Below are 15,450 nucleotides of genomic sequence, written 5' to 3'. Positions count from 1 at the left end.
TAGGCTGTTTACACATGAATGATGAAATCAGGTCAAGAGAGCTCCATTAGCTGTGATTACGGTATATGCATGCATCAACACTGATATGAGTATATCATATTCACAATATGGATTCCACATGTGCAAGAGTCGGTTCAAATATGAAATATCTACTGCAATTCATGTAGGCCTAGGATTAAAACTGCGCGCCTGCGCCTACGTACCAGACATACATGTACAAGCGTTTAACATCTGCACACAAATTGGCATGAATACATGATCAGTATTTTAAATACTAATTATAATATATCAGTATGTCACTGCCATTATTTTTTCATTCAACGTTTGCTATTTTGTAGATGTTTGCTTATTCGTGATGTGGATCTGTATTTCTTTCAGAAAATGTTGCTTCAAAACCTGTGCTGTGATTTACAAGTTGATAGCAGGGCATTGTTGGGAGAATTTCTTCAAGCCTTTTTTATATAGTTTAGGCCTATAATCAATAACAGAAAATATTGAAAATGAATAAATGAATTCTTTATTTCTTTCAACCCAACAATAGGATCTAGCTGCACACCTTTGCTGCTGTTGGCCTTGGATGTTAATATTTCATAATTGATCTATACAGTAGGCCCTACATGTAATTGCATGAAAAACTATAACATGTCTATTACCATGATTACAGAGGACTGCTTTAGTATTAGCAAACCTTGCATGAAGTGAATATTATCCTGAATGATTTCTACTTTATAGAAAATCAAAACACCCTTGACAACAACTCCACAAAATAGTCTGTTAACCTTTAAAATCTGTAAATAATTTACAACTTCACAGAAAAAGTTCACTCTTCAAAGTAAACAGGGCCAAATATGGTCACACTTTATGTTCATGTACATTATGACAAGCTTCAGTACATGTAGAAAGCCTCTGAGCACCCTGCTTTGTTTTCAGGCTCTCGTTTTGATAACATTTCTCAACCTATAACTAAACAAACAAGGCAATTCAAACCAAATAATATTAAAGGTTTCAAAAACTCCCTGTCTATTGTCAATTGGGATTTTATACTCCACGACGATAATCCTGAAAACTCATACGAAATTCATTAATAAAACCACTGGCCTATTAGACATCCACTGCCCTATAAGAACAACTAAAATGTCCAAACGTAAATCACCACGTAAGCCCTGGATCACTACAGGCCTTGTTAAATCAATTAGAACTAAAGATAAACTATATAAAAAGTACATCTCTAAACCTACATCAGAAAATAAACTTAAATATACTAAATATAGAAATATATTAAATAATTTACTACGTACAGCCAAAAAATCCCATATTACCGCCCAAATTGAATCAAATAAATTTAACATGAAAGAAACTTGGAAAACATTGAATAATCTTCTAGGTAGAAACAGACGTACCAAATTACCCGACTTCTTTAAAGATAAAGATGGCAAAAAATTACCAATTCAACTGAAATAGCTGATAACTTCAATATTTTTTTTACCAACATTGGCACTAAGCTAGCTGAGAAAATAACTACTCCTGACGATGACTACATCTCTCCACTAAATTCATTAAATCAGCATAGCAGTATGTTCTTAAACCCAACATCCCCTGACGAAATAATTAAAATAACTAAAAAACTTAAGGCTAGCAACAGTAGTGGCTTTGACAATATAAGCACTAAACTACTCAAAACAATAATCAATGAAATAGCCCCTGTTCTCTCACATATTTTCAATAGGTCCCTACTCACAGGCATTGTCCCATCTTTACTCAAGATCGCAAAAGTAATACCAATTTTTAAATCTGGTGATAATCAGATTTGTAGTAATTATAGGCCGATTTCAATATTACCTTCTGTCTCCAAAATACTTGAAAAAATAATATACACCCGGCTTTCTGATTTCATTGCTAAAAATAATATCTTAAGTTCCCACCAATATGGTTTTAGACCAAACCGGTCCACATACATGGCAATAAATGACCTTTACTGCAAAATTACAGGTGCGTTAGACTTAAAAATTGCATAGTCTTGGGATATTCTTAGACTTAAGCAAGGCCTTTGATACCCTCAACCATGATATACTTCTCCACAAACTAAATAGCTACGGTATCAGAGGTCTTGCCAATCTATGGATAAAAATTATCTTTGTGAAAGAAAACAGTATGTCGTTTATAACCACCAGAAATCTGCAGAAGGTGACATAATATGCGGTGTCCCCCAGGGATCAATCCTTGGGCCACTTTTATTCCTTTTATATATAAATGACCTCCCACTTTCATCTCCTTCCTCCCATTTTATTATTTTTGCTGACGACACCAACATTCTTTTTTCCCACAAAGACCCAGAACAACTTGAAGAATTAATAAATAAAGAACTCAAGATAATTTCGAACTGGTTTAAATTCAATAAGCTTTCATTAAATATAGATAAAACTAACTTCATGATCTTTAAAAATAAATACAACAATAAACCTGACCATAATTTTAACATTGAAATTGATAATAAAGATATCGAAAAAGTAGAAGTAACTAAATTCCTAGGTATTTTAATTGATAACAACCTTTCATGGAAGACCCATACATCCCATATATCAAAAATCGTTTCAAAATATAACGGCATAATTAGGAAAGTCAGACCATTTTTAAACCAGGATTCCCTCCAAACACTTTACAACACTCTGGTGCTACCATACCTATCCTATTGTACAATGGTATGGGGTGATAAAAATAACAGTAACTTGGAATCCCTTTTCATTATGCAAAAGAAAATCATCAGAACATGCACTTATTCACTTTGGCTGGATCATTCAACCCCTCTTTTCATTTTAAAAAAACTAAAAATTCGTGATATTTACACGTTTCAACTAGCAACTCATATGTATCGTTACCACCATGACCTCCTCCCACAGGACTTACCAAATAATCATTTCATGACAACTTCTCAAATTCATAATTATGAGACCAGACAGGCCCTTGACCTTAACATCGCATGACGACAAACACACTGCTAGCCAAAAACACAATTAAAACCCAGGGACCTACCACTTGGAATTCACTGAACGATTGACATTAAAAACTCTTGCTCCCTATCCTCCTTTAAAAACGAATGAAAAATTATATCCTGGATCAATACCACTCTGAAACCGTCAATAACGAGTACGCATCAATCATGTAAATTTCCTTACCCCCTCCCTTGATGCTTTTTTTTTCTGCACCCTCATTTTCATGGATGTTCTAGTTCATATCAAAGTAATTTTTGTCAAATATATTCATGTGGTATATGTATATGTACCTAATATGACATCCATTAACTGTTTTTCTTTTCTTTGCAAAAATGTTATTTTCATATTTTAATAAATTATTAAATTCTATGTTTTTCATTGTAATATTTTCATGTAACCTTGGGTGCCATCAGCCACACGCTCAGCGTTCTTGATGGCATCCACATCTCATATAATTTATAATGTATTTGATTATCTGTATTTAATAATAATTTGTATATATGTGAGAAGAAACCAAATAAACTTGAATTGAATTGAATTGAATTGAATTCACCAGAAACATTTTAAAACGATTAGATGGCCAAGTACATGGTCTGCTAAACATCTGAAGAGAATAGGAGGACCCAAGGAGACATTTGCCGCCAAAGAACGAGTAAAATCCAATTTCAAGCAATCTCTAGGTATTATTACTTAGCTTTAAAGTAATATACACTACCCAAATTTCTGAGAGATAATAAATATGTTGGATGCTTGAGCAATGAGCATCTTTTAAAACAGAAATACAACACATATAGAGTAACAAGTACATTTCTAGGACTAATGAAGTGTCAAACTTTTATAACATATTTCTTTTCTTTTTCTGGAAGAATTTCACTGCAAAGTCAATTTCTTAAGACTGAAAAATGTTAATCTTTACAAGCAAATGATAATCACAGTGAGTCTGCAGACAAGTGAGTTTGCTTTCTGTTGGGAGGGTGAAATTGTAGATTGTCAAAAGGTCTTGTTGATAGGGAAGTTCTTGATGAACCATTATCAATCATTCAATATTGCCATTTTGTGTATCTGAAATTATGGCATCTTGGAATCATCCCTGAGGAGTATTTTGTGATCCTAACATCCTCTTTTTTTAAATTTTTCAGTAGCTATCCACAAAAAAAGTTTATTTCCAAAATTGCAGTTAATTCACATGTATTACACTGCTCTATGGCAAAACTGTAAAATTCATGTTGAATATACCAGTGAAGATTTTTGCTTTTCAAAGATGACCCTTTATTTGTACTTCCAATCCTTTATTCATATATCCTAATTGATTTTGAGTTAATTTTTCTCTCCCTCCCTCTCTCTTCCTAATATCTTCCTCACATGATCTACCATCGGTACAAGAACGATTCTCTCTCCAATTACCAGACTTTTTCCTACAGGCATCTTGTTCAAATTTTGAGTGCAACCAAAGACGGATAGCTCTGGGGCAAGACAACATCTAGATTTTCCAGTATATATTCCGGTATGACTGTATGAGTGTGAATAAAATGCATCATACTCTTGTGTAGAATACCAAATATGGCCAAGTCATTTATTGTTCTGGGTTAAATGGTTCCTTGCAGCAAACCTCACCTTTTCCAGGTCAAGTTGTATGCACTATAGTAACTGTAATCAAAGCCTTTGGATGCAAACAGTTTCAAGAATCAAACACTGCACAATCTGGAAGCACTTTTTGTGTTTGCTGAAATCAGTTTGTTTTCTACAATTGTCAACAGAAGCCAAAAAAACCAAGTAAATACTGTACAGATTTGTATAAACTTCTCCCAGCACAATTTTTCACTGAAAACACAGCAAAGAAACAAAATACTGTATCTGTGTCAGCCAGGAATTTGTGAAGCTTGGGAAACAAAATTCGTTGCCATCTTGCTGAGACCCCTCTATTTTACACCACCATCAACTACAAATCTTTAAAATCTCTCAGATACATTCACCTTTTAATTTTACAATGATACTGGCAAAGTGTCTCCTTTGATCAAAATGTTGAGAGGCATACATAACCCAGGCTCAGTGCTGGACTCTGATACCTATATGATCTAAGATTTTCTTTGTTAGTGGCTTGCTTCGCTCGTTATTCGACGAGCGTTGCTGTTACGAACGGGGCTATATTCTAGTGCATGCATGTTTAGTACATGTATCAAGTTAGCAACCAAGTTGGAAATATAGGGGGTATGCAGCCAGCTTACATGTGGCAAATTATAAGCACACTTGTTTTGTAGCTCTTGTCCCAATAGTCAAGTCAGCTCAACCAAAAGAATACATAATAATCAAGATGGGTACCATCATCTTTATCATATGCATGAGATTCACTATCCCTGGCAGGTGTTTTTGAGTCCACAGTCCACTACATACATTGGCTCCGGAAGATTTTAAATATGGGGGGGCAATGGTGCCTGGCCCAAATTATTGGGGGGGCAACAGTATTTTTCCATAGCCATCAAAATTATTGGGCTTAAAATGAAAAGTAGCCCTGCTGAGTACTTTCTGCCATTCAGCCATTGTGGAATTTAGGGATTGATCACTCTCTCTTAACCCCCACATATTTTGAGCCCTGTTTGAAGTGTTATATTCTTTTTCAAGTTGATTCATAGACTCCCTGCCATCACTATTTCAGAAAAATCAGTCAATCTTTCTTTGCATATTTCTACAGATTACTCCAAGTGCTATGACACAATCAACTCAAGCTTTTATTCACAGCTCTTCAGCTATTCATCTCACATGGTCCGTAACCCACACCTATTGTTCAAACTTCCATCTCATGAGGTCAAGACAGTTCAATGTGTATTGTTTCCACTCAGGGTTGCCACTAATTTTGGCCCATTTTTTGGGCACTTGAAATTTACAAAAATCTGCCCAAATTTTTTGGTCTAAAATAATTGCTCCAAAGGTCATCTTCAAAAAGTGTAAAATTTAAGGCTTTTGTAGCAAACGTGACTGAAAATGGGCTAAAATTAAACCTACTGAAGAGTCACAAAATGTTGATGGTCATTTTCAAGTGTCTGTGCCAGTACTAACTACTATAAAAGCTGCCTAATTGGGCTACCAAACCACAGGTGTGGCAACATTGTTTCGACTCCCTGTATGGATTACACTTACAGACCCATATATATCAGAAATCAGATACTGGGATCAATAGAAAGACCAATACAATCAACTGACAATAGCCAAGTACAGTCGTCTTTGTACTCGCCTCGGGCTGAAGTTGATTATTACACACCCTCTGTAGTACTGCATAGTATTGGCTTCTAAAGTACATCTAATTGGTCATCAAAAGTATCAACCAACCAAAGTGTGGTGTCATGGTATGGGGTACAGAGCAGGTGGAAACCGCCATTGCCAGTATCACATAAATACTTGGAAATGTTGCACTGAAGTGTCTTTGCAATAGGGCTATACATAATTATTATGAATCCACTTGATATCAGGTTTCTGTTGGCCCAACATATTACGTACAATACGTAGTGTGTGCAAACACACGGCTAGTACGTTAATGGAGGGTAAATATTACAGATCTTAGAAAATGGGACCAGAGCATAATCTTGAGTCATTGCATCATCGAAGTTCTCAATCTGAGCAGGCTGAATGGTATTGTTGTTTTTCAATGTGAATGATAACAACCCTTGACTAAATGAAATAAAAAATTATTTCCTTTCATTTCATTTCATGTTCATGCCTTTGACTGATCAGTAATGGAGGTTACTAAACAATGCCTGCCACTTGAGGAACATGACTTCTGACTTCAACACCTAACAATTTTAGATGTAACTTGAAGGAGTGAAACTGAATACCTTTAATAATAAATCTTTTCATATTTTGATGTATTTTCCTTTCCTTTCCTTCCATTGAGTTCCCAATGTCTGTCAGTTTTAACCATGACCTTGAAAATGACATGTGACCACTTGTAACATGTATTCCCTTAGTCTACCAAACAATAACACAAGGACAGGTAAACATGGTAAAGGTAAGCATGTTTATATACCGTGTGTCGAAAGTCCGTTCCGCCTAAATTCCGACTTCCCCTGGACCATAGCCTCAATATGGAAGTACCCCCTATGTTTATTTGCCTTTGGGCTACTAGCTGCAACGAACCTTAAGGCCCATTGCAGCGAAAAAAATATGTCGGCCGTTGTTCTAGAATTTTAGAGCTAATTTTGTATGTTGTGGCAGATTTCAAGGTCTGCAAACCTTGATTTTCAATGGAAAAACAACAATGACCGAGGTTTGCAGACTTTTGGAGGTTATCGACCATAAAAAGACAACAACTTCAAATAAATGGCTAAGTGATATTTAAATTAATCCAAAACAATAACCAGTAACAAATTAATATCACAGTAATAGTGTAAGTTTAATTTAAAGCATGTTAAAAATGTTTTCCTATGGGGGAGGAACAGACTTACGACACACGGTATAGAATAAGATAGAATTTTACGAAAAACTTGGTTCAATGATTTCTATATTATCAATACATGACCCTTGGGTACTTAGGGTTAATTCCCGGGGTTAATTCCATTTCTGACTGACAGACTGTCAACATCTTGTTGTGACAATGCATACATAAACATTGAAGATTGTCACAAATGTCAAATGTTCGTACATGTATAGTTGGGAGTTCTCAAATAGGCAGCCCACATACACCAAATCTAGCTCTGGGCTGCCAACCAATTGGCCCTTCAATTGCAAAAATAATAGAATATAACTTAGGAAAATATAAAATATCAGAAATGCAGCCTGTATGTTTGGCCCTCAAGTTGGCACCTATGTTTGGCCCTTCCAACATCTATATAATTTGAGAACATTTGTAAGTGATGATGTGTTCTGCACTCTTTCTGAAGAAGAAGATAGAGACAAGAGTTAGTTTCTCCTGTCCGGTTTTGATGCACGGAGTAACAAACCCTTTGGAAACCGAGAAGACCAGGGATAGCACGCCATGAGTGTGCACCTTGGGCTTGGCTAGCCAACATTTTTATGCCTACATGTGTTCGGATGATTATGCAATCAGATTACTTAAGATACATGGTGGGCTTTACATGCTGTACAGTATTTTGCAGTACCGGTACGCAGGGTGGGCGGTTGTTTTGCATTACTATTAGATCTCAGGTTGCCATTTACCCATATCTTGTTCTGTGCATATTTTACAGACTCTCTTGCTCAACCGGTTTCACTGAAATAGGTCATAAATGCACTTTCCAGTCCAAAACCGGAAGAACAGCAAGCAGTATTAGCTGGTGTCTTATATCCACAAGCAGGTTGTTGACAATTAAGGTCAAGAAGGTCAAGCCCAGTCCCTGGATCATGTGGATACCAACCGAGATGTCAATTTGTAAGCATGATCCATAGGCTGCATACATTGTAGTGCATAATATGATTAGTCTCTGGCTCTGGTAATGGTCTAGTGGTACATGGATGTTCAAATCCTACCTAAAACCTTGTATGAACAACTGACAGTTATCAGTAAATCCTAATTTTCAATAAAAAAATTAATTTGTTCTCAAACTGAATTTATTTCATTATGAATGTTTTGTTGTTGTTGCTGAAAACAAGTTAAGTTTTAATACAAGTGATACGCTTGATTTAGTGTGTATTTTTAGTCCACTGTAACTGTTACTTGTTTTTTGTAGCTATGCGGCTATTTGTTTTAAACTAAAAAAATTAATATAATATTGGAAGGCACAGCGCATAGAGCTACATGTAGGATGGCTTTCAGCTTTTCACACACCGATACTTATTACGTCATGTACATGTGACATGAGAGACAAATCTGCTTTTTTATTGTTTTGGCCTCAGATGCAAGACATATTTTGAGGGCACCAGTAATAGTACATGCAATCAATATATTAAAATGATGTCATCTATTTACCCAGCAACCAACCTGGTTTGACTTCCATCCTCATTGTAATTAATTTTTCAGTTTTAACTTATGATAATGATGATAATGACTTCATCATTTGTGTATGAAGTAACTTGCCAATATCTGCATTGCACAATCACTATTCACAACACAAAATAATTTAATTGTACAACTATCAAAATACAGAGCTACAAATCATTCGTTTTGTGAAAATAATCTAGCAAGCTGACCTTGACCATGTGCGCTGATGAATACTTCTCAGTCACGTTGTGTTCAATGCATACAGGAGGCAATACACATCATGTTTTTCCTATTACGCACCACTGGTTTCATCATATTGGTTAAGGTCATTTGGGGCTTTTGTGACAATGTGATGTCTGGAGAATATACAATCTATATTAATTAGTTAATTGAGCTAAGCAGGTTGACTGTATGTAAATAAGATAATCACACACTTTCACTAACCCTGATACTAGCCTAGTCAGTGTTTGAATTAATATTTTAAATTTCGGGTAACTTTTACACTTCATTTTGAAAGTTGTGGTGCAATTTCATCTGATGCAGAGCAATATATTTGAAGTGCAGTCTCAGAACAATAAAATAAATATAAATTTACAATTTTGTAGGACACTTACGTTCAACATGAGCTATAAAGCCTATCAAATTTAACACACACAAAATGAATTTCACCTCAGTGTTTTGTTTCTTTTTGAACAGTCTCGCTACTCTCTTGTGCATAATTTGCTATGATGTACACAATCACAAATAACTTTCTATGGTACACAAAATATTAAATACGGTACAAATAATAAAGAAAAGCGACAACTGGCAACGTAAGTCTCGTTCATCAGATGAAATACATGTAAGAAAGATAACTGGGCTATGATATTATGTGCACACCAAATGAAAAATAACTGAAATTGACGACCTAATAATAAATGCAAATTATCTATTCTTTTCTTGTCGTTTCCAATTTATTTTAAAATTTTCAGTCAAAGGCTTAGCCAGCCCCCTGAGCCGTGATTTACGCAGCCACATTTGAAATAACATGGCTGATTTTCTATTAACATGTGGCCTACATCTACATGTACTGTACAAGTTACTTACTTGCTGGCCGTGAAATGAAAGTAAAATGAGTTTAATTTATACTATATCGCTACGACGATATCGCTACTTGTATGTTTATGACTTTTCATTGCATTATTTTTCACAAAAACTATAAGTTAAATCATGCCTCTGAAAATGGTGCAGTGGAAAATTTCACCACGTAAAGTACCAGTAAATAAAGACCCGAATACAATACACAGCTTACGGTGTGACGCACTGATATAGATAAACTGGTGTGAGAAGCTTATACACGAATGCCGAATTCATCGTGTTTGTGGACTAATGTAATAATGACAGGACGATATTTTCATGGGAATCCACATGGAATGGTCTATAAAATTTACCAATGATTGAAATCCAATTTCCAAATCCTTCTATTGTAAAATGTCAAATATCATTCCAGAAAAAATTAAGGTACCGGGACCGGTAAATCAAAATATGACAAAATCTTTTTTTAATTGATGGTTTTTTTTATGTAATGGTATAAAAATCAGGCTTCATATTGAATAGATAAGAATAGAATAGAAATTGGCCTCAGATAGCATCTATAGACTAAAAGCCAATTTTGGACCCCGGCCACAAAGACTTTGCGCTATGCGCTCGTGATGTGCGAGTTGCGCACATGTTCCGCAGACTGCAGTCAATAAAAATTTTACATTTACACACCCAACTTTTTTTTACACAGCCACTTTGCTAAATCCTGGCTAAGACAGTAGTAATAGACAAATTTGGACCATGGACAAGTCTAGACTAGGACCATGTCACATGGTTCAAGGCAAGCAGGCATGACTCTCTAATTACAAATTACAAAAAAATACATGATAATAGTACGATCAGCTAAAGATCTTAACACCCGCTTGTGACAACTCAAATGGCGCTTCTGATTAGCAGTGAGTGTAACGTTACCTTTTAAAACATAAAACAGCACTCGCAGGTCTTTGTAATGCTAAGCAACATAAAGCTTTATTGGGAAATGTCAGCCCTAAACTGAATTATAAAATGCTTATGCGAGTGCTGTTTTAAACTTTAAATGTTTTAACATGTTTAAAACTCAGGTATGTTAAACTCACCGCTAATCAGAATGCCATTTGAGTCATCACAAGCACAAGCCCGGGACCATGGACAAGTCTAGACTATGTCCAGCGAGGTCATGTCACACTTCCGATGTGACATGTCCAGAACTCCCATACATTTTCGTAAGCGACAGACAAATTGCAGAACAGCGTGCCAATTTAAGCTTCCTGTAATATCTATTGCACATAACATACGAAGTCACAAACTTACAAACTTCAATATGAACTTCAAATACACCAGACCAGCTGTTAATCATTACCGATCCTTCAGAACGTTTGCTGTTTGAAGTAAAATGCGACTTCGCTATCTCCATTTTCCCTATCGAAACGTCAGGCGTTGTTTACAATTTTACCGGAAATTGACCTCAAATTGTTCACAAAAATATATTTTTCCATGTATACGTTGTCATTAGACTGCCTTACTGGCCTGTATCTCGTTTCGGCCAAAGAACGTCTGTAATACATACCTGTTTTTAATGACTTTGCAACAATGTTTCTATTGTCAGCAATAACAGCTTGCATTCACACTTTTGAGTTTATATGGTGAATTTTCGTACACATCATAAATAAGTGAAATCAGAATATCCTGAAAGGAATTTAGGTAACTAATTCAACGACACTGACCTCGCAACAGCTAATGTTTTCATGTAAACATGGCGTCATTAGACATTTTAGCCTACGTTTCAGATCCTACTATCGGATCGTTGAAGCAACGAAACCTCAATCCTCGGCCTCATTCATGAATTCACTCACCTTCCTACACCACCAGTTGAAATAAAACTCGAAACATCCCGTGTTATTCCTCAAAACTACATGCACCTTCATTAATAACAAATTGAAATCCTAGTAGAAACCGTTATCGAAAATTGTTTGATATAAAACGTCACCAAAAGTAATTTTTCTGAAGAGTAGATACAGCGTGTCAAAATGGCGGCCGCAGTCGCATCCCCCAGCTTTGTATCGCGTGTACCCAGGTCACGGTATGTCTACGTGACGAACAGTCAAGGTCAGAGAACAGCGCAACCTGTCTGCTGTCATGCCGTAATGGCTCCGCCCAATGAACGGCGCTGTCAATCATCCTTATTGCCTTTGTCGAACAGACTTTTACGCAGGTAAGAGCTCACGCTGTCCTCACTTTTAGGATCGACGAGCGTCAGGCCGAGTCTCTGGCCGACACAATCTGGTTGTGTAGGAGACTATCATCGTGATGCCCACGTTGGAACCATTGGATTACGGAAGAAATATTCATACCAGGACTGAAGCAAATGTGGCCATTTCTATGTTTGTACCGGCAGTACCGGACATTTTCCAACACGGAGCTAGCGGAAAATACTGCAAATTGGCCCAAGGTAAGCAAAGGGTTGGGGATCGCATTTTTAACTTTGACTAAACTGTTTCGGAGTTAAGGCACGCTAAAAGTAGACCATTGCGGGGGCTGTATTTGGTGTACATGTGACGTTTTGAAAAGAGTAAAAAACGACCACTTATTCGCTATTGCTGAAGTATACCCGCCGAATCATGTACCAATACACAAGGTATTGGTACATGAGATCAGGTATACGTTGTCATTGTATCCAGTTGTTCGACGTTTAAGTCTAGACTAGGATCATGAATGGTTCAAGGCAAGCAGGCATGACTTTGTAATTACAAATTATAAAAACACATTGTATTAATTTATATTATCTGTGCAAAATTCCTTCGCAGTTTTTATTTTGGTGCAGCACATGAAGTCAGGTTCTGATTGGCCAATTGAATCACGTCATCATCCTATCACTATCAGCACCTCATTCGCTGATCAATCGCATGACGCAGGCATGAATTTATGTGAACGACGCCGAGCGTACGCATGTACGGTGTGGGATAAAAACTGTGAAGGATCTTTGCAGAAGGCAGTTCAAGGCTGTAAAAATGTTTACAATTTTACATGCATGCAATGTATGGATGAATGATTGGGTCATCATTACAGAGTTTCTGGTCTCATCAGCAAGCTACTTGAAGTTGTATATCATAACATTCTTTATGCCAGCATACATATTGATATCATGTGTATTGAATACTTGATAAATTGCGACAAAAGATTGAAAGGGGTACCAATCAAATTTGCAGCTGCTGCAGTGCACAAGCATGACAAGCAAGGGTCACGGTCATCAAAACGCAGTACACAATTCAATAACAAAGATGGGCAGGGTCAAAAGCGAACTCAGATCATTGATGTTTTTCAAGCCTCCTTTACATTAAATGATAATTTCCAAATACTTACAAAATATAAACTTGAAGCGGAAGTTATCCTATAGTTAAAAACTCCCAAATAGCATTCCGTAACTGGGTAAACAATTCAAATCTGATCAACAACGTTGAGCAAATCCATCGACGAAAACGTTACAAGAAGCGCCATGTTGTGTCTGTGTTGTGGAACTATTTACTCATAGTTATTAGTGCATTATGAAAAGTAGTTCTAATTTTTATTAATTTATAAATTTTATATCCCCATCGGAAAATAAATAAATCATTTTCAAAGTCACTTATATTCTTAATAAACATTCGCAATGGACTTAATTGGAAAAAATATAGTAATATTACTATTATAGGTAATTCCCATATCAGTCCGCCAAAACACGATGACATCATTTCCACTGATGGAGACTGCCACACACAAAAAATCAACGGCTCTGATGCGTATCTTTGTGACTATCTAGCTGATGGCGCAGTTCCTTTTCCGATGCATGCAGCAGGTGCCCAAATAGAATGTGATCTTTCAGTTGATTAAAAAATTTATGATGAGATATAAATAATCATAAAAATGATGATAGATAGGCCCCCCTACGAATCATCAATCATATGTGATGAATGTGACGATGATGCTGATGACGATGAAGAAAATGACAATTATAATAACGGTCAATGCTGATGACTGCAAAAACAGTGTTTAAAAATCGAGGACAGATTGGTGTTTAAAAAGTTAGTCTGGCATTCATATGATTATGTGTTTATATGTTTAAGATCTATAAAACATTAAAGTGTTTAAATGCTAGACATATAATTATATCCTCGATTTCTAACAACTTTTTTGCAGTGGGTCTATAGCTCTATACAATGGCAATGATGAGTATTAGGCCCCATTTAGTAGGCCTATGAGGCCTACAATGAGCTGATGATGATAATGATGATCGATGATGGCGATAATGACAATGACAATGAATGGTGATGATGATAAAGACAATGGTGCAATCATTTATGACAGTGATGATAATATTGTTGACCGTGAGTGATGATGGTGATGAAATGATTGGTGATGGATAAGATGATGTCAGATGGTGGTGATTGTGCTCTATACACCCCCAGGAAAGTCCTTATTTCGTGACATCATCAAACAAGTTGTTGGTGTGTTGTTGGTTTTTTTTGGGGGGGTTAGGGGATTCCCAGCGTATCATAGATTAACTTAGAGCATTTTTACATATAGTAAAGGCAATGTAAAATGGAAATGTTAGAGAAGTAAATAATAGAATAAAATATGAAGTTCCCCATGATAATCTTTGCAAGTGTGCATTCTTTCACGAAAATATCAATTTGTAAGCGCTCTTTAGCAAAGGTTTTTTACGCTTTTTTGGTTAAAAAAAGATCCAAATTTTGGGAAGAAAGTCCACTTTTCACAAATTGGCCCCCTCTTGATAAAAGTCCACTTTTTCAAAATCAGCACTCCCCCCTTCCAAACAAAAAAAATCCTGCGGCGTACGGGCCTGCTGTTGACCTATGGGGAAAAGTGTTTTTAGGTGGAAGTGTTATAGCTTTCGTTTGATATAAAAAAAAATTCTGATTGGATGAAGGGAACACTTGAGGTTTTGACAAAAACCAATCACTTTTTTATTTTCCACTAGATCTCACACTCACAGCTCTTATTATGCTATGCACTCAACCGTGTAGTATGACACAGACTGTCTACTATAGGCTAGACTCGCTGTGCTATAGAAATATCTCTGTGCTCGGGTGTATCGAGGTGGAAACTACATTAGGCCTATATGCGTAGATGCATTAGACCTTTTCATATGATAGATTTATATTAATTGGTCTTCTTCAAACAAGATGTGGGTCATCATATGGGGGGCATATAATTGAGGGGCCGGGGCAAGTCTGATGGGGGCACAAGCCATTTTTTGATAATTTTCCTACGGGATTTTTAAATTTTCAGATCGATTGGGGGTGGAAAATGAGCATCCTGCATCCCCACTGGCTATACGTCATTGCCCCTCAAGGTTTTTTTTTCTGGACTATCAATCTTTACCATCATATGGCTCAGTAGTCCATATCATTCCGCTAGTAATTCTAGGCGGCCATATATTTACCTAGCTGGGGGGTTTACACCCCCCAGCTAGGTATTGTAATCGTTCGGGTTCTT

The 15,450-nt window shown here is 36.3% G+C and overlaps 1 protein-coding gene across 4 annotated transcripts in view; it reads right to left on the bottom strand.

The window, feature by feature from the left end:
• LOC140158931 (C-myc promoter-binding protein-like) overlaps positions 1-13,458 on the bottom strand; it is a 120,522-nt gene extending 107,064 nt beyond the window's left edge. For all 4 annotated transcript variants that reach the window (XM_072182210.1, XM_072182212.1, XM_072182214.1 and 1 more), the window contains exon 1: positions 13,318-13,458. The gene's annotated coding sequence lies outside the window, so the exon portion shown is untranslated. The remainder of the gene's footprint in view (positions 1-13,317) is intronic.
• Between the last annotated feature and the right edge of the window lie 1,992 nt (positions 13,459-15,450).

Source organism: Amphiura filiformis, chromosome 8, assembly GCF_039555335.1.
Source record: "Amphiura filiformis chromosome 8, Afil_fr2py, whole genome shotgun sequence".
NCBI classification, from domain to species: Eukaryota; Metazoa; Echinodermata; class Ophiuroidea; order Amphilepidida; family Amphiuridae; genus Amphiura; species Amphiura filiformis.
Note: the sequence above shows the minus strand (reverse complement) of the source record. Positions and strands in the feature narration are given on the sequence as shown.